The 20,952-nt window shown below is 42.2% G+C and overlaps 1 long non-coding RNA gene across 4 annotated transcripts; it reads right to left on the bottom strand.

Moving 5' to 3' along the window:
• Positions 1–307: 307 nt before the first annotated feature.
• Positions 308–13,354, bottom strand: LOC138412178 (uncharacterized). Of its 4 annotated transcripts, XR_011244660.1 has the most exons (7): positions 12,645–13,019; positions 12,130–12,283; positions 8,701–8,813; positions 6,888–6,945; positions 6,556–6,614; positions 6,223–6,311; positions 309–4,638 (listed from the first exon to the last, which is right to left on the bottom strand). It is a non-coding gene; the product is annotated as an uncharacterized lncRNA (long non-coding RNA). The 4 variants fall into 4 exon arrangements; XR_011244658.1 differs by having other exon boundaries at positions 308–4,638; positions 6,556–6,945; positions 12,645–13,354; XR_011244661.1 differs by lacking the exon at positions 6,223–6,311 and having other exon boundaries at positions 12,645–13,009.
• Between the last annotated feature and the right edge of the window lie 7,598 nt (positions 13,355–20,952).

Below are 20,952 nucleotides of genomic sequence, written 5' to 3'. Positions count from 1 at the left end.
CTTTGCCGATAATCTTTTGTCCTTGAACATTACAAGATTTTCAGTTTTATTTTCACAGGCAATTTATAACTTGGTTTGGCGCATCAGAGTCATCTGGCACTAAATAAGGGAAGACACATGATGGATCAGATTTTTCTAACAAAAAGTAATTTTCAAAGAACTAAAACAAAAAAGAAATTCAACTGATAAGGCTGACAGGAACTGAATTCCAGACCAAAACAAGATCAAATTAATGCTACAGAAATCAAAACTCATCTGAATGGCAGGATGAGCATGGCTATTATTATATGAGGCAGTGGCCAGCTACCTCTACTTCACTGATGGCCCCCAGCTCCAGCCAAAGCAGGATCTTGCAACACAAGACACACAAGCAAGTATACCTAGGCAAGATGCTGAACCCCAAATTGCCCTTCATTGAAAAAAAAACTGTATGAATATGTGTGTGAATGGGTGAATTGCAAACTGTATTGTAAAGTGCTTTGAGTGATCATCAAGACTAGAAAGGTGCTATATAAATACAAACCATTCACAAGCTCTCACATCACAGTGTGAATTCAATTTACTTGAACCCCCAATGCATACAGATATGCCACATCAGCAGGGGTGGTGAAGGTGTTTATCACATGACTTAGTGAATGATTGGAGCATAATTGTATAATAAATTAGCCTGTCCAGGAGTTCCTGGAGTTGTATTCACATTTATTTTCACAGAGACCCCTCCATCGGCAAAGAGATGAGTAGATAATGAGTGAATTTTCTTTTTGCGTTGAACTATCCATTTAAGTGATGATACAAAAACCTAAACTCTGAATGTTGTCCATTAGAAAGAATTGTACCGCCTTGTGTGATGTCTCTCCCCACTCTGCAGTGAGTAAAACACATCTGAACAAGCCACAACATTTTTATTCTTTCACAGAATTCCCCAAGCGGTCGACAGGTAACAAATGCATGGACTACTTTTTCAGCATTCTTTGAGACGAGATGTTTCTCATTTTCATATTTTGTAGGTGGAAGAAGGCTGTCCCAGAGGCTTGTTTTCATGTAACTCCAAGGTTCCCCACAGTAAAGCTGGGGGCCAGGCTTAAGCCATGCAAGATAACTGGGTTCAGACCTCTTTATATACAGTCTATGGTTCAGACAATGTTTCTCTGAGACATTTAAGTACTTCTCTTTTGTTTGCCGTAAACCATATTATATTGTATGGCATCAAGATGTAATTATCTGTAGAAATGTCAGTCTGTGAATGTAACAAATGGTTTCATTTGAGGTTTAATTGATGGGTGCAGAATGGCCCTGAAACACGATATTTCCTTTGATTACTATCCTACCTCATTACCTCTACCTTCACTGTGGCTCTTCATATTGTAGGCATGGACAAGGCTATTCTTAATTCTTGGTTATTTACCCAAATTTGTAAAAGACTATGGTTTATCTTTTCTACTTTGTATTTGTATTTTGGTTTTCTTACATGATGCCCATGGGTGATCATGACCATCTCATTGCTGAATATTAGTTGTGAAAACTTATTGTTGTTTCTATCTTGGCATAGAAATTGTGTTATCTCCCTGCTAAAAGGGTTAGGGTTAGGGTTATTCTGTCCACTTTACTGTTTGGATTGACTAAATGAAAATAATGAAGTTAATCTGGGTAACTTTACAGCTTTAACTGTAACTGGTGAGATAGTAGTAATATGTGTCAGTTGTGCTGCTGCTGCTGCTTCAATCATTTCAGCTTTAAATACCTCGGGGTCCACTTCAGTGACGACCTCACCTGGACATTAAACGCCACACAGCTAGTCATGAAGGCTCAACAGCGGCTGTACTTCTTGAGGAGGCTGAGGAAGTTTGGGATGACTCCTAAGATCCTCAGCAACTTCTACAGCTGCATCATAGAGAGCATATTGACCAGCTGCATCACCGTGTGGTACGACAGCACATTTACTATGGACCGCAAACGCCTGCAGAGAGTGGTGAAGACAGCAGAAAAAATCATCAAGAACTCACTCACATTTACCACCGCAGGCAGGGTTCACAGGAGAGCTGCCTCCATTATTAAACTATCTCCACTTGCACAGTTTACATTTACATTGCATACATTTGCACTGCTCAGTTTTGCAAAATCCTCACCCTATTCACCTCATTACCCTTGTTTTCACCTTACTCTTAAACATGTTTCATATTCTTATTGTATTTGATGTCAATATTGTATTTGAATGTCAATTTTGGTCGGCTGGTTTTCCAGAAAGGACAGCACAAGAATTTCAATTCACAGGGGAACGTGTGTTCTCGTGTGTATTGGACAGTAAAAATTGTTGAATCTTGAATTGGCAAGAAAACATTCAGCCACTCAGCCCTTTATGGAATAGTTTGGACATGGCTACAGACAAATAACAAAGGCCGTGTCCAAGATGAAACACTAAAACACTTGACTTCTGCTAACGATAGTCTTTGGTTTCCACTGACTGCATTTCCATTGGATTTGCACTCAAAATCATTGATTTTTAATGGTTTGTGAGTGTAGGAATAATGGGGATTGTGACTTGATTAGGTGGGTGCAATGGTTTTTTCCGTCCACTAGATGGAGGTCATTGACCACGGATCACAACAGTTTTTCCAAGATTCAACATCTTGAATCAACTTTATCAGTGTTCAAGTCAAGTCAACTTTATGATCAATAATGCCATATGTGCAGGAAGTACAGAGAATTGAAATAGCTTTTCCCTCTTATCCCCAGTGCAAACAGCATTCAACATGAAATATAAAATATCAAAAATTGAAGTCATTCAAAGATATAAACAGGCAGTGGCAAATCTAGACCATATCAAGAGTATAAATATGGCAGATATGGCGGGATGAACAGAATGAATGGTATAAATATAAACAGAATTATCAGTGGAATATAAATATGGCAGTATGTACAGAATTACTGTACTAATATAAATGTGATGCTCTCCCAAAAAAGTCCAGCACTACAAACCACCACCACCACGACTACAAATAACCTGAAACGTGCTCCTAACACTATTCTGGAGGAACGATTTGGGCCTCCACACTTGGTGAAACTTTCACTACTGACCATCCCATTCGCTTTTAATGGGGAGTGTTTTTCCCTGAATATCTCAGGGACCGAAGGTCATAGCTGCCGGGCACTGCCACCGACAGAAAGAGCACCCCTGAAAATGGGGGGGGGGGTTTGCCAAACTAATAATAATATAGTAGTAATATGTGTCAGTTGTGCTGCTGCTGCTGCTTCAATCATTTCAGCTTTAAATACCTCGGGGTCCACTTCAGTGACAACCTCACCTGGACATTAAACGCCACACAGCTAGTCATGAAGGCTCAACAGCGGCTGTACTTCCTGAGGAGGCTGAGGAAGTTTGGGATGACTCCTAAGATCCTCAGCAACTTCTACAGCTGCATCATTGAGAGCATATTGACCAGCTGCATCACCGTGTGGTACGACAGCACATTTACTATGGACCGCAAACGCCTGCAGAGAGTGGTGAAGACAGCAGAAAAAATCATCAAGAACTCACTGCCCTCTCTGCAGAGCATTTACCACCGCAGGCAGGGTTCACAGGAGAGCTGCCTCCATTATTAAACTATGTCCATTTGTACTGTTTACATTTACATTGCATACATTTGCACTGCTCAGTTTTGCAAAATCCTCACCCTATTCACCTCATTACCCTTGTTTTCACCTTACTCTTAAACATGTTTCATATTCTTATTGTATTTGATGTCAATATTGTATTTGAATGTCAATTTTGGTCAGCTGGTTTTCCAGAAAGGACAGCACAAGAATTTCAATTCACAGGGGAACGTGTGTTCTGCTGTGTATTTGACAGTAAAAATTGTTGCATCTTGAATTGGCAAGAAAACATTCAGCCACTCTGCCCTTTATGGAATAGTTTGGACATGGCTACAGACAAATAACAAAGGCAGTGTCCAAGATGAAACACTAAAACACTTTACTTCTGCTAACAATAGTCTTTGGTTTCCACTGACTGCATTTCCATTGGATTTGCACTCAAAATCATTGATTTTTAATGGTTTGTGAGTGTAGGAATAATGGGGATTGTGACTTGATTAGGTGGGTGCAATGGTTTTTTCCGTCCACTAGATGGAGGTCATTGAACACGGATCACAACAGTTCTTCCAAGATTCAACATCTTGAATCAACTTTATCAGTGTTCAAGTCAAGTCAACTTTATGATCAATAATGACATATGTGCAGGACATATAGAGAATTGAAATAGTGTTTCCCTCTTATCCCCGGTGCAAACAGCATTCAACTTGAAATATAAAATATCAAAAATAGAAGTCATTCAAAGATATAAACAGGCAGTGGCAAATCTAGATGATATCAAAGATTCGCAGTTTGGACCCCTGACCAGCTAGAGCTCTGACATTTTGCACACTGGATCTCCTCTCACCCCAGAAGGCTCCATATGTGTTATTAAAGCTCTGGGTGTTGCAGGTCAAGAGATCTAATTTTTTCCACCTACCTCCTACCTCAGTTCGAGCCCAAAACCACCCAGGGGCCCCAAGTTTTCAGTAGAGGTTCCCCCGGGGACCCAGGAAGCACAACTACATTCGGGTCGCCGTAGCCGGAAGTTGTTTTTATAGTGTAAAATACCTGAAAAAGGGAGTATTTGAGTGAACGATAAATGGACACATACCTTTCTCAGATCATGTGTATTATGACTCATTATCAGGGTAACCACCTACCGTAAATACAAATGCCACAATGTGTACAATTACTGCTGAATATCTACCGAACTGAAATATTACATACGTCAATAGACTATACTGAAATATTACTATAGACAATGTACATCCAGACAGACATTTAACATGTCTTATCTGTCACCTAGCACTTGCATTCATCAAACAACTTTGGATACCAGTAATAAAGTAAACATAAGCATGTAAGATAAACAAATACAGCATTTCACAAAATATTCTTTAACTCGGCTTACTTCTAATATACTGATAATATATTGCAACTCACAATTTAGAACAGTACACTCACTCAGTAACGCAAATATTTCTGAAAAAATAAATTTAAAATAGCCTGCTTGCAACAACACTAGTCATATAGTTTTTCCACAGCCACGGTATACTACTATTCCACAGACGGCGCACAGTTAGCATTGCAGGAGATTAATGTGCCTTATGTTGACTTAATCGTCGTCATGTAATTATCAATATTACTTCACGCTACACGAACAGACCGTATTACAAATAGTTTCCTGAGCACATATACACATTCACCTAACACACTGGTAAATATTAACCATTACTTTGAGGTACTGCTGTCAAAATGGAACTTCAAAAATTGGCTTAATTGATACCAAAGGTCACAAAGGTCACCTGGGCCCCTCTGCGGTTTTGGTGAAAATGGGTAATGCAGGCTCAAAGAGCCTCTCGTGACCAGTGGGTCAAATATGGGGCTCCTAGGCCCTTGGGAAGGCCCCGAAAGGGATCCTAATTTTCCCAAAAGCTCCAGAACCAAGAGGCTGCCAACCCAGTCACACTACCCAAGTTGGAAGCACCTTGTGAGGCATGCCTGCTGGACAATTGGTGGCACTTTTCCTAGATGTAAAATGCCTACAAGTTTCTGAGTCGTGTCTTTTTGGCCCCTGTTTAGGCCCCTGACCAGGTAGAGGGCTAAAATCCAAGAGACAACTCATGTAACATTGATAAGAAATTCACTCAAGCAGTGACTCCAAGTTACCAGATATAATGAAATTCCCTACTGACAGTCCTAACATATCACATTTACAGTGACTTGAGGTTACTCTGACCTTTAACTTCGAAGGGAATAAAATCGTTCATCTTTGAGTTGAAGTTAGTGTTTTTACCAAGTTTGACGAGATTCCCATGAGCTGATCTTTAGATATCATTTTCAGGAAAAATATTAACATACTTTGTGAGAACACTGTGACATTTGGCCACCAAAATTGAATCCAATGTCATGCGAATGTTGGTGCCAAATGTGAAAGAATTCCCTCAAGGCATTTCGGATATATCGCATTTACAAGGCAAGAAGTGTGTTTTGTGAGGTCCTAGTGACCCTGCCATTTGATCTTTGACAACTGAATTCTATTCAAGTTATCATTGAGTCCAAGTGAATGTTTGTGCCACATGTAATGATATTTCCTTTGTATTCAAAACAATGCAAAGTCAAGTGAGCTTGACCTTTCGACCTTTGACTTACATAATGTAGTTGTTCATGAGATATCGCTTTCACATGAATGGGACAGACAGATGGATGGACAAGCTGAAAACATAATGCCTCTGGCCACACTGAAAGTGAAAATGGTAAAGAAATAAATATAGCAATACATGATGAATAATTTGTTCCCTGTTCTTTTAATTTACATGGATGATTTCTTGACAAAACAAGCCAACTCTATAAATGTGAACTGAGTGTCAGAAATTAACACGACATTCATAGCATCTGCAAACAATTTTCCCCCACAAATTTCTGTAACTTTCTGAGAATCTACTTCACAGTATATTGTAAAATATCATGCGTTTCAATACTCACATTATTGATGGAACCTCAGTGATGTCTACTGTCCCTGGCTCAGACACTCTCTCAAGCATCTACAGTACATGTCAAGACAGGTAATGGTAGAATTAAAATAACATTAGATATCTACAATTCATTTGAACTATTATAGTTTCAGAAATTCATTTTATTCCGAGTTCAGTCAGGAACTCTTTGTCATGATTTACCCATTTGTTGCAAATGGGGACACAGTTATGATTGGCGCTGAAGGCTCCATTCTATGGATGTTCCCTGGTTAGCCGAGCAGCGTGCTGAGATAAAACAGGGAACATATGCAGAGCCCCCAGTGGGCGTAGCAGGCAAGGTACCTTTGTTTAAGATGATTTACCACAACCGTGTTTGGACTCGGTGCTGTGGTGGCAGTTTCTGTGAAACAAGCACAAAGTCAAACACTTCTTTCTTTAAGTTTAATTCAGCATCTGCAGATGGACTCATTGGTACACATCACCTTAATGACATGCACAAATAAGCAAAGAACATAGGAGAATCTGTGTTCTTATAAATCACAGCCCCCTCCCACTAAGCATGCAAAGGTATATATTACCCTTCTGTATTTTCACTCAGTGGAGGAGACATCCTGTCCTTTTGTTTACATGTTCTGTGGATGACTCCCCCCCCCTGTGAGATCCCAGTTGTTTGATCCCAATCAGAGATACGAGATACCATAAAGTTGTGGTTTCTCAAGGCCATAAAACTCAAGTTTCTTAAGCCATCACCGTAAACCTTAAAGTTGCCCTTTTAGATGAACAATTTGGTCAACCATTTGGTCAGTCCTCCACATACATGTCTGTTTATGCATTTATACACACACAAATGTAAAATTTCCATTACAGTGCTAAAAGTGTTATAGCTTAGCAGGGATCAGTGAGGATGAGGTTGTATTTAAAGGGACCGCTTTGGTGAGAGAATGGGCTGTGATTGGTGGGTGACTGACGAGCACCCATAAACCTATCGGTATAGCTGAGCACATGACTCCGTGTCCTGCATGAACTAACACAATGCTTCATTAATCACAATTCTAGTTTAGGATTTCCACAATGACATTCTAACTTTAAACTTCATTTAAGGTATCTTGAATTGAGGCAAATTAAAGCTGACCTTGAATTATGATCAGTCAGAATCAAATTGTCATATATCACAAATCATAAACTGGATTTATTTTCATAATTAATTATGGATACAATTCCAAGGTATGTTGCAGAAATCTGGAATGGATATCTATATCATTGAGCATTGTACAAGAAGACAAGTAAATTATTTTTAAATAAACAGCATGGAACATGGACATGTTACTACATGTTCTACTGAATAAGGGATCAGCCACATGCTATCCGTAATACAAACAGCCATCATCAGGGACATAGTCATCAGAGAGATCATAGTTAATGTTCATCCCAAGGTACTTGTAGTTCTTTACAAAGTCTATCACCTGCCCCTTGATGATAGTACTCAGAGTTTGAGGGCTGATGCCTAAAACTCATGTCCTTGGTTTTTGTCACATTTAGTAGTAAAAATGCAGTCACAGCAATACAGATTCACAATCCACAATGGGACCATGGCTGTTCTCATCCGCATGGAGGAGACTGACTGTCACAGAGTCATCAGCAAGTTTGAAAAGTAATCTGTTGTCATGCCAGCTGCGGCAGTCATCAGTATACACATTACAGAGTGAAAAGACACAGGAGAAGACCCTGTGGATGATGACAATGCCTCTTACGTGCATTTGTTTACCCTCACTTTCTGTGTTACTTGTCAGTTGCAGCTCGAGGCATCATGCATGTATCCAATATTATCTTTTCCAGGCACTATACTGGTACTGTAGTACCTACAAGTTATGCACGTTCCATTTTGCATGGGGACATTTAAAACAAACCAGTCTACAACATAGTAAAAATCACATGAAAATCAACTGCCCTCCTCATCTTTTCATATGTTTTTACTCCCCAATTTTTTAATGTGGATTTAGAATTTGATACTGAGCATAGCCGTGAAATTGGCTCCCCAATAGAAATGGTACAAGTTGTCAAATTAATGTTACCTACATAAATCCCCACAGATTTACAAAACATTCTCAGAACACAGTTTACATCAGAGTAAGGTATCACATTTTTTATTACTCACCTTATTGATGGAACCTCAACCATATTTACTGTCCCTGGCTCAGACTCTCTCTCAAGCATCTACAGTAGGTGTTTTCGTTCCCAAAACACAGTCTCTCTTGTGGTTTCAAGAGTCTGTAAGAGTAGAACATGAGGTAGAGCATTCAGCTACCAGGCAGACACCTTCTGTGCATTTAAGGTTAAACTTAAAACATTCCTTTTTGATAAAGCCTGGCTGGATCAGGTGAGTCCTGAAACCCCCCCCCACACACACTCATTTATTTATTTTAATAAATGTCAATAACTATGTTATTGACGTGTCTTTTTTCTCCCATGTCCCTCTCTCTGTTTCTCTCTCATTGCAGGTATCTCTGACTCCAGAACTGAAGGAGAACAACTATTATTATTATTATTATTATCATTATTATTATTAACAACAATACTTAATTAATTATTATATTAATTGTTGCTGCTATCATTAATAATCAATAACTTCTTTACACTGTTATCGTTTACATTTTAACTAGTCAGAGCTGCTACCTGATGTTGCTCAAGTGTTCTGGTCTCTCGCCTCCCCCTCCCCACTGTTTCTCTGCTCACCCCATTTTTCTCTGCTCACCCCAACCAGTAGAGGCAGATGACCGTCCACATTGAACCTGGTTCTGCTAGAGGTTTCTCCCTGTATGTGAGGGAGTTTTTACTCTTCACAGTCACCAAAGTGCTTGCTCATTGTGGGAACTGTTAGGTTTCTCTATATTAAACAATATTTTAATGTCTTGACCTTCTATGTAAAGCTCCTTGAGATAATGTATATTATCATTTGGTGCTATACAAATAAAATTTAATTGAATTTGTAGCACCGGTATCACACCACTTACTGCGCCACTGGACCAGTTCTAGGTTCTAAGGCAGGGGTGGGGAACGTCCGGCCTCCGGGCCGTATACGGCCCGCGAGGCCATTTCAACTGGCCCGCAATGCAATACAATTTTTATATTTTATATCTTCATATATGCATACATGAATAAAAAAAAAAATCAGGAAAAAAAATATATCGCCCGTCATTAGTTTTCCGAGAGAGAGTCCTATGTCCGAGTCAACGTCAGGGTCAGTGAACACAGCATGTGATGTACGTACCACTGCATTGGGTCGGAGTGACTGACACATGACAAGTACCGACACAAACAAGTGATGCATCATGGCGACTGTCAAGAAAAGGAAGGTGGACGGAGAATGCCGCGTATTTCAGGAAAAATGGACAAATGACTTTTTCTTTGTTGAAGTGAAAGGCAAGCCAGTGTGCCTAGTTTGTGGCGAGGCGCTTGCGGTGATGAAAAAGGCCAATGTCGAGCGCCATTACAGCTCGAAACATGCTAAACTCGACGAGTTGAAAGGACAAATGCGTTTGGATAAAATTAACGCTCTTCGTCGGAGTTTGGGTGCTCAACAGGCAGCTATCACACGGCCACAGACTGACAGAGAGAATATTACGCGTGCAAGTTTTGTGGTGAGTGAACTGATAGCCACGAAGCTGAAACCTCACGCTGAAGGAGAGTTCGTGAAGGAGTGCCTCGTAGCCGCCGCGGAGCTGCTAGCCCCCGACAAAGTGAAATCATTTCAAAGCGTCAGTTTGTCCCGGAGAACCGTTTCAGAAAGGATTACTGATATGGCGCAAGATATTGAAAAAACACTCAAGAACACTGCAAGAGACTTCGAGTATTTTTCTCTGGCCTGTGACGAGACAACAGACATCACACACACAGCGCAGCTTGCCATTTTTCTGCGTGGGATTACGTCTGAGTTTGAAACAAAGGAGGAGTTGCTGTCTTTGCAAGCCATGCATGGCACTACTAAAGGTGAGGATTTGTTCAATCAAGTTATTGTGGCCATGAACAATTTTGAACTGCCATTTGAGAAGTTGAGCGGCATCGCCACTGACGGAGCTCCCGCAATGGTTGGCGCGCAAAAAGGATTGACTGCTTTAGTCAAAAAAGAAATGAGCCGACTGAGTCTGGATCCAAGTGATTTAGTTGTATGCCACTGTATCATACATCAAGAGAGTTTGTGTGCACATTCCCTGAAGCTTAACAATGTGATGACAACAGTTGTGTCCACCATAAACTTCATTAAAAGCAGAGGGCTGAACAACCGCCAGTTCAAGGAGTTACTCAGCGAGCTTGAGTCAGAGTATGGTGATCTGGTTTATCATTGTGAAGTGTGATGGCTGAGTCGTGCAAATATGCTCGCACGGTTTTATACACTGCGGGAAGAAGTCAGACGCTTCATGGAGATGAAGGGTGGACCTGTCATGGAGCTCAGTGATGGCAAGTTCCTCCGTGATCTGGCCTTCATGGTGGACATCAGCAAGCACCTGTCAGAGCTAAAAATCAAGCTGCAAGGTCCCAACCAGCTCATCAGCTCTCTGCTTTCAAATGTGAAATCATTTGAAGTGAAGTTAAGGCTGTGGCAAGGACAGCTGGAAAGGGGAAACACTGTGAACTTTCCCACCCTACAAGAACAAAAGCCTGATGTTACGACTGAATATGCTGGTGAGTGTGCAAAACTCATCCAGGCACTTGATGAGAGGTTTCATGATGTGAAAAATATACAAAAGGAACTCGACGTGTTTGCGACACCATTTAATGTGCAACCGTCTGATGTGCCAGACAACCTCCAAATGGAAATAATTGATCTGCAAAACAACAACGAGCTCAAAGCCAAGTACCACAACCTTTCTCTGCTGGACTTTTACAAACTGTATGTTCGTGCTGAGGATTTTCCCATCCTGAGGAGACATGCCCTGAAGTTTGCATCTCTGTTTGGGACAACGTATCGCTGTGAACAGTTCTTTTCAAAACTGACTCTTGCAAAGACTTGCTTCCGCTCAAGACTGACTGACTCAAACTTGGAAAACCAGCTTCGAGTAGCATCATCATCACTGCCAGCTAATATCAGACGCCTTGCTAGAGAAAAACAGTTCCAGCCATCACATTAGGTGAGTCTAGACATGCAGCAAACATGAGGCTTAGTAACGCAGCAGTTATAGACTTTTTTTGTCTTTTTTTTCATCTTTAGTTATGTGTTCATAATGGTATGGCCCTCTGAGGACTTTGGAAAAATTGAAATGGCCCTTGATGTGAAAAAGATTCCCCACCCCTGTTCTAAGGAGTGGGAAGCAAGACTAATCACACCAGAGACCGTTGCTCTAAGTACAAAAGGCCGGCAATTTACTGAATGCAAAACACACATATAAAATACAGTACACAAAACAAAACAAATACCCTGCAGGTTCCTAATACTAAGGCAAGTATAATTGAAAAGAGTATTTCACTTTTTCCTTTCGTAGCTAATCTAAGTTAAGTTAGACCAGTCTTTTTTCTCCTCAGTTCAATTTAGTCCGAAAAAAATAACAAATCAATCAGTTCAGTTCAAACTAGTTCCTGATACTCCTACCACTGAGTCACCATACGCCGAAGATTTCCTCACTGGCGCGAAGGAGTAGATGAGTTGAAGGTGAAGGTCTGGGTCTGGCTCGCCATCTTGAATCCCGTCTGTGTGTGCACAGTCCTTGCTCCGACCCAGCTTCAAACCGAGCAAAAACCCTGACCTGTGTAACATGTCATAAACACAAATAATCTCTTTTTAAATCCTCAAATCACACAATTAAATGTTTCACAGTTTCTGAGTTGTAACGTTACTGCTGCGGTGTTTTTTCGTCTCAAAATGGCAGCGGAGCGGTCTCTTTCAACTCACGGCTCCGTCTCCCACACAAACTACAGCGCATACCTTTCATTTATACAGCTTACACACACTTTTGTAACATTTACAGTCTTCATAAACCCAAAAAAATAACTGATAAACAGGTTATGACGGAGCATTTCCTTGTGAATAGCTACGTTTTTAGCATTAGCTTTCCGCTAAAAAGGTACAACGCAGCAAAATTGCAAGAAAATAAACACAAAACTCACCAAAACCGGTGTGACTTAGTTCTCATAAAATCCCCGTCAGTTCCCGACCAGGTAAGTTATATTTTTCAACTGCTAAATCAACTTTTTTCACTCTTTTTTATGCTTATTAATCGCAGCTCGTTTTTCTCCGTTTTCTCCTCTGCTCTCTCCCTATGGTCTCTGCTGCAGCATCACGCAGGCGCTGCGTTGAGTGTCACTAGTCCCTTAAAGGGGCAGGCATGAAATTTCTGTCAGCATACTTTTAATCTTAAATAGACATTAAATTATTGTTGTATGAACATTTCTAATTAACTTTGATGAATTGACTTACATAAAATGGATCACTAATTTTAAACTTATTTATGCAGCCTTTAAACTATTTATTCTTATTTATATCATATCTTGACATGGGTTACAAATTGAATAGGTGATGGGATAATAATAGTAATTAATTGAGCAGTAGTCAAAGTCAAAGTCAAAGTAGCTTTATTGTCAACTATTTCACATGTAAACATACAAAGCAGTCGAAAGAACGTTTCCCACTCTCCCCACAGTGAAACATATAAAGTGCACAGGCACAACAGATAAACAACAGATAAACATTACATTACAGCAGTGCAAGTTAAAAGAGGTAAAAGTGATAAGTGATAAAAAAGTGATAAAGTGATAAAGTGATAAAGTGCAGAGACAGTTTGTTTCAGAGTCCTGAGTGATTTTTGGAGGGGGGGGGGGGGGGGGGATTTCAGCCTGTTGTCAGATGGTCGGATATGGCTGGGGGGAGTGAGTGGAGAGAATTTAGCTTCCTGACAGCTTGGTGGATGAAGCTATTGCTGAGTCTGGTGGTGCGGGAACGGAGGGTCCTATACCTTCTTCCAGAGGGTAGGAGGCTGAAAAGGCTGTGTGCGGGGTGGCTGGTGTCCCTCGCAATCGAGGTGGCTTTCCGGGTGAGGCAGGTGGTGTATATGCTTTGCAAGGAGGGGAGTGGGGCACCAATGATCCTAGCAGCTGTGTTCACCACGCGTTGCAGTGCTTTTCGGCTGTATTCAGTGCAGCTACTGCCCCACACAGTGATGCAGCCTGACAGGATGATTTCAATGGTACCCCTGTAGAATGTGTTCAGGATGGGAGTGGGGGCTTTTGCTTTCTTGAGCTTGCGGAGGAAGTAGAGGCGCCGCTGGGCTTTCTTCGCTAGTGATGCAGAGTTGGTGGCCCAGGAGAGGTCCTCACTGATGTGCACCCCCAGGAATTTGGTGCTGCTCACTCGCTCCACAGCAGCACCATCGATGGTCAGTGGTGGGTGTTCAGTGTGTCTTCTCCTGAAGTCAACCACAATCTCCTTTGTTTTGCTGACATTCAGCAGGAGGTTGTTGTCTCTGCACCACGTGGTCAAGAGGTTGACCTCCTTCCTGTAGTAGGTCTCATCGTTCTTGGTGATGAGACCCACCAGAGTAGTGTCGTCCGCAAACTTTACCAAGTGATTGGTGCTGTAGGTAGGTGTGCAGTCGTGAGTCAGCAGGGTGAAGAGCAGGGGACTGAGCACACAGCCTTGTGGGGCCCCTGTGCTCAGTGTGATGCTGCTCGAGATGTTGTTGCCGACTCGTACTGCTTGTGGCCGCTCGCTGAGGAAGTCCAACACCCAGTTGCAAAGGGAGGTGTTGAGCCCCAGCTGGTCCAGTTTACAGATGAGTTGTTGTGGGATAATGGTGTTAAAAGCTGAACTGAAGTCTATGAAAAGCATTCTCACATGTGAGTCTGCTTTTTCCAGGTGTGTGAGGGCTGGGTGGAGAGCAGAGCAGATTGCGTCTTCTGTGGAACGTTTGGCCCGGTATGCAAACTGAAAGGGGTCCATGGTGGGGGGGAGGATGGTCTTGATGTGTGACATGACTAGCCGTTCAAAGCACTTCATTATGATGGGGGTAAGTGCCACAGGGCGATAGTCATTGAAGCAGGATGGAGCCGGTTTCTTTGGTACAGGTATGATGATGGAGGTCTTGAAATGTGATGGAACAGCAGCTTGACTCAGAGAAGTGTTGAAGATAACTGTGAAGATATCCTTAAGCTCCTCTGCGCAGTCCCTCAGTACACGGCCTGGAATGTTGTCTGGGCCTGTTGCTTTTCGGGGGTTGATAGTGGCGAGTGCCCTCTTCAAACTTTCTGCAGACAGGCAAAGAGCCTGGTCGTGGGGGGGGGGGCTGGAGTTTTCTGTGGGCTTGTGTTGTTGGTTGCTTCAAACCTTGCAAAGAAGCTGTTGAGGTCGTTGAGCAGAGAGATGTTGTCGTCGCAGGTCTGTGATGCAGGCTTGTAATCCGTGATGGTCTGGATGCCCTGCCACAGGCTGCGCGTGTCTCTGCTGTCCTTGAAGTGGCTTGTAATCTTTTTTGTGAAGTCCTGTTTAGCTGTTTTGATGCCACGGGACAGGCTGGCTCTCGCTGTTCTTAGGCCAATCCTATCCCCGGCTCTGAAGGCTTTGTCCCTGGCCCTCAGCAGCTGATGGACAGCTCCTGTCAGCCATGGCTTCTTGTTAGCCCGAGTGATGATGGTCTTTGTGTGGGTCACATCATCCATGCATTTGCGGATGTAAGAGCAAACAGTGTCTGTGAGCTCCTCATTGTCAATGAGGTTGTTGTGAGTGGCTGCTTGCTTGAACATGTCCCAGTCTGTTGTCTCAAGACAGTCTTGAAGAGCACTCATTGATCCCTCCGGCCACACTGAAATCTCTTTCCGAACCGGTTTTTCCACTCTCACTCTGGGCCGATATGCTGGCATTAGTATAACAGTGATGTGGTCAGAAAGTCCGATGTGGGGGAGGGGGGAGGCTTTGTATGCACCTTTGTGTGAAGTGTAAACCAAGTCCAAGGTGTTTTTCTCCCTTGTTGGGAAATTAACATGCTGGTGAAGTTTGGGGAGTAGTGTTTTCAGATTGGCATGATTAAAGTCTCCAGCGACGATAGTGAATCCATCTGGGTGTGCTGTCTGTTGTTCACTGATGGCCTGATGTAATTCACAGAGTGCCGCATTCCTGTCACTGCTGCTGGAGGTTGGAGGGATATAAACCGCGATTATCAAAACCGCAGTAAATTCCCTCAGCAGGTAGAAAGGACGGCACTTTAGAATCATAAACTCCGCCAGTGGTGAACAGTGTCTGCATACTACCACAATGTCCTGGCACCACGCGTCACGAATGTAAACACAGACTCCTCCTCCGCGTTGTTTACACCCGTTAACGTGGGCTCTGTCCGCTCGATAGCATGTTAGCTGCTCAAGATGTACAGCAGAGTCGGGATGTTGTCAGTTAGCCATGTTTCAGTGAAGACAAGCACACAGCAGTTACTCACTGTTCGGTTCGCTGATCTCAGCAGTTGTATGTGGTCCATTTTGTTGTCCAGGGATCTTACGTTGGCCATGAGGATGGATGGTATGGCTGGGCGAGTTGGGCTAGCCGCTAGCCTGGCTCGGATACCTCCACGCTTGCCCCTCTTCTGCACTCTCGCACACTGCTTCCGACGTCTCCTGATCGGGGCTGTAGTCCGGTGTGGGTCCGGTGTAGTCCGGTGTGGGTCCGGTGTAGTCCAGGGCTGGCGAAGTAGTCCGAGCTCCTTGATTGTTTTCTCTGTTGTAGTGTCCAACACGTTGTTATTGTTGCTTTTACGGATGTTCAGCAGAGCCTGTTGACTGTACTTGTAATCCAACGCATACAGACGAGACGAACAAGACAAACTTTCGGACAAACACTTATTAAGTAAACAAAACACCGCTTTTTCGGGAGCGTGGGTGGTCGCTGCGTCTACACGCGCCGCCATCTGGGCCGCAGTAAACTGTACAAAAATTGATATTTATTAAAATAAATAAATGAGTGTGTGTGTGTGTGTGTGGGGGGGGGGGGGTTAGGATTAGGGGTTAGGGGTTAGGGTTAGGGTTAGGGTTAGGTAGGGGGATAATAGCCAAGCGTGTCGGCGTCCGGCTCGGTGGACACGTAATTTCCCGGGGTGCGAGAGACTCAGGACTTTGGCTACCTCCCCATTTTCAGGGGTGCTCTTTCCGTTGGTGGCAGTGGCCGGCAGCTACGACCTTCCGTCCCTGAGATATTCAGGGAAAAACACTCTCCATTATAAGCGAATGGGACGGTCAGTAGTGAATGATGCAGCAGTAGCAGCAGCACAACAGACCCATATTACTACTATATTGTTATAAATATGATTATTATATAGTGTTATTATTATTACATACACACAGAGAGATCCAAAGTGTGTTGTTATTATTACATTATTACATACTAGATATTTTATATTTCATGTTGAATGCTGTTTGCACCGGGGATAAGAGGGAAAAGCTATTTCTATTCTCTGTATGTCCTGCACATATGGCATTATTGATCATAAAGTTGACTTGACTTGAACACTGATAAAGTTGATTCAAGATGTTGAAGCTTGAAAAAACTATTGTGATCAGTGGTCAATGACCTCCATCTGGTGGACGTAAAAAACCATTGCACCCACCTGATCAAGTCACAATCCCCATGATTCCCACACTCACAAAGCGTGTCCGCGTCCGGCTCTGCAGACATGCTATTTCCCGGGGTGCCAGAGACTCGGGACATTGGCTACCCCCACCCCCCCCCATTTTTAGGGGTGCTCTTTCCGTTGCTGGCAGTGGCCGGCAGCTACGACCTACGGTTGCGGAGATATGGGCGAAAAACGACTCCCCGTGATAAGCGAATGGGACGGTCGGGAGTGAAACAGTGTGGAGGCCCAAATCGCTCCTCCAGAATAGTGTTAGGAGCATGTTTCAGGTCATAAGGGTTAGGGTGTCAGGGTATAGGGGCAAGAGGGGGTAAGAAGACGGCACAAACACTGAGATAAGCCATCCATCATGTGACCTTTGACCTTTGCGGAGGTCGCACGGGTCTGAAACTCGGCACAGCGGTCAGACCCCGCCCCCTGATAAGCAAATGGAGATTTCAGATCCCCGGTCCAAAGCCTCGATGAGTTATCAGAGATAAGGCCTTAGAGGGCCTGAGAGGCTGTATAGAACAAAAAGAGGGGTGTGTCTGACCTTTGCGGAGGTTGCACGGGTCTGAAACTCGGCACAGCGGTCAGACCCCGTCCCCTGACAGGCATACTCATTTTTCAGATCCCCTGCCCAAAGCCTCCATGAGTTATCAGAGATAAGGGCCTTAAAGGGCCTGAGAGGCTTTATAGAACAAAAAGAGGGGTGTGTCTGACCTTTGCGGAAGTCGCACAGGTCCGAAACTTGGCACAGCGGTCAGACCCCGTCCCCTGACAAGCATACGGATATTTCAGATCCCCGGCCCAAAGCCTCGATGAGTTATCAGAGATAAGGCCTTAAAGGGCCTGAGAGGCTTTATAGAACAAAAAGAGGGGTGTGTCTGACCTTTGCGGAGGTCGCACGGGTCTGAAACTCGGCACAGCGGTCAGACCCCGTCCCCTGACAAGCATACTCATTTTTCAGATCCCCTGCCCGAAGCCTCCATGAGTTATCAGAGATAAGGCCTTAAAGGGCTTGAGAGGCTTGATTTAAAAAATTAGCTCGGGAGTGGGTCTCTGAGCGGCCACCGGAGGGCGGGCACGGCCCTCCCTGAGACCGAGCATCACATGTGGTGCAGACTGTAGCGGCTTTGCACAGAGAGATCCAAAGTGAACCGCTTTTGATAGGAAGCTCGTAGAAAGATGAAACCCACGTTCCCAGCAGCACAACAGACACATATTACTACTATATTATTATAAATGTGATCATTATATAGTGTTATTATTATTACATACACACAGACAGATTCAAAGTGTGTTACTATTATTACATTATTACATACTGTTGTTAACAATCACACGACCATCATGTCATCAGTACGGTTGCCATTAGTAGTAGTAGTAGTAATACAAGTATTTCATTCTATGGTTGTATTTCATTCTAATGTTGTATTTCATTCTATGGTTGTATTTCATTCTATTGTATTATGTATTGTATTTTAATTCAATAAAATCAATGTATTCAAGGCATTGTCCTTTGTAGCAAAATAAAACATGGATTTAAAACATCACACCAAACAGCAGCAACAGCAGCAACAGCAGCAACAACAACAACAACAAACTAAGTGAACAATAAATGATCATGATAATGAATGGGACGGTCAGGAGTGAAAAACTGTGGAGGTCCAAATCGTTCCTCCAGAATAGTGTTAAGCCTAGTTTATGCTTCTGCGCCACGTCTACGCCGTACCTACGCCGTAGGTCGTTGAGCATTCGAAGTTCTGCGTCGAGGGAACGCGTTGCTCTGCAATTCACCGCCATGCCGCTAGGGGGTGTAGCGGTGTGTTTGTGTGGTTATAGCCGAATCCTCGCTTTTTCTTCCGTAAAGTAAACAACAGTAAACAATGGTGACCGAGGTGGAGCAGCTGTATTTGTTGTTGGAGCTCATCAAAAATGAAGAACAAATGCTTATATTGCAAATGTTGAAGCGCAAGCTACAAAGAAAACGTTTGCGGAGTTGGTTTTTACGACGAGGAAGAAAGACCGGAAAAGCAACTGCCGGAACTTACGTTCTGAGCGGACCAATCACAGCGCTTACGGTCCACGTCGACGTCCGCGTAGTTAGGATATATGGGAGGCGCACGTCAGGCTACGGCGTAGGGGTCTGCGTCTACGGCGTCGACGTGACGCAGAAGCATAAACTAGGCTTTAGGAGCACGTTTCAGGTCATTTGTAGTCGTGGTGGTGGTGGTGGATTTTTTTTGGAGAGCATCCCATTTCTATTTCTACTGTAATTCTGTTCATATTTCCATATTTCTATTGATATTCCACTGATAATTTTGTTTCTATTTATACCGTTCATTCTGTTCATCCCACCATTTCTGCAATATTTATACTCTTGATATCATCTAGATTTGCCACTGCCTGTTTCTATCTTTGAATGACTTGTATTTTTGATATTTGATATTTCATGTTGAATGTTGTTTGCACCGGGGATAAGAGGGAAACACTATTTCAATTCTCTGTATGTCCTGCACACATGGCATTATTGATAAGTGACAAGTTGACTTGACTTGAAGACTGATAAAGTTGATTCAAGATGTTGAAGCTTGAAAAAACTGTTGTGATCAGTGGTCATTGACCTCCATCTGGTGGACGAAAAAAACCATTGCACCCACCTGATCAAGTCACAATCCCCATGATTCCCACACTCACAAAGCATTAAAAAGCATTGATTTTTAGTGAAAATCCAATGGAAATGCAGTCAGTGGAAGCCAAAGACTATTGTTAGCCAAAGTCAAGTGTTTTAGTGTTTCATCTTGGACAGGGCCGAGTGGCTGAATGTTTTTTTTTCCAATGAAGCAGCAGCAGAAGCACAACACATATTTCTAATATATTATTATAAATATTATCATTATATAGTATTATTGTTACATACTGTTGTTAACAATCACAATAGCATCATGTCATCAGTATACTCACCATAAGAAGTAGTAGTAGAACAAGTATTTCATTTTATTGTTGTATTTCATTCTATTGTGTTTTGTAATGTATTTTGGGGGGATGCCTTGCTCACACGTGTTCCTATTTATCTTGGTTAAAACAAAACGTCTGAGAATCTCAGTGTATTTACCATTTTTTGGTTAATTAGTGGATAAAATATATTTGTAAAGTTTAATTCTCATTGTTTGAGAGTGGGATGTGTATTTTAAGGAGAAAAAATTATTTTAAAGTTGTAAAAAATTCATAAGTAATTGAAATTTCTGAGTATGTTTTAAAATATTTTTTTTAATTTTAGGGAAATCCTTATTGGGACAGTAATTTGTTTATGATTCCAACTTTTTTTAGGATTGGTGGTTGATATAAGGGAAATGAATGGAGAAAAATTCATTAAATATATATATATAAAATATCTCCTTATTAATTAATTCGTATATTTAAAAAAATAATAATTAATGAAAGTGATTTGGTTTGGAATCCTCCTTTTCATATTTTTTTATACCATTCATATAATAAGGGTAGCAGAGTCAGGGAGAGAAGCCTGTCTGGGCTAAGCCCTACCCCGCCTGTTCGGGCTGTGAACTCTGCCTCCCCCTACTCCCTCACTTTCATGAGGGAAGAGAGGTGAGGAAAGTGATTTTGTTTAAAAAAATGTCTAACTTTTTTAGGAATTGTTTCAATTGATTTAAATTAAATTGGATAAATAATAGTAATAGTAATAGTAATAGTAATAATAATGATAATGATAATGATAATGATAATGATAATAAAAAATAATAATGTATGGGTACATGTATATACACATACAACTATATATGTACATATATACACACACACCCACATAT

This window comes from Paralichthys olivaceus, chromosome 12 (genome assembly GCF_024713975.1).
Source record: "Paralichthys olivaceus isolate ysfri-2021 chromosome 12, ASM2471397v2, whole genome shotgun sequence".
In the NCBI taxonomy this organism is placed as follows: domain Eukaryota; kingdom Metazoa; phylum Chordata; class Actinopteri; order Pleuronectiformes; family Paralichthyidae; genus Paralichthys; species Paralichthys olivaceus.
Note: the sequence above shows the minus strand (reverse complement) of the source record. Positions and strands in the feature narration are given on the sequence as shown.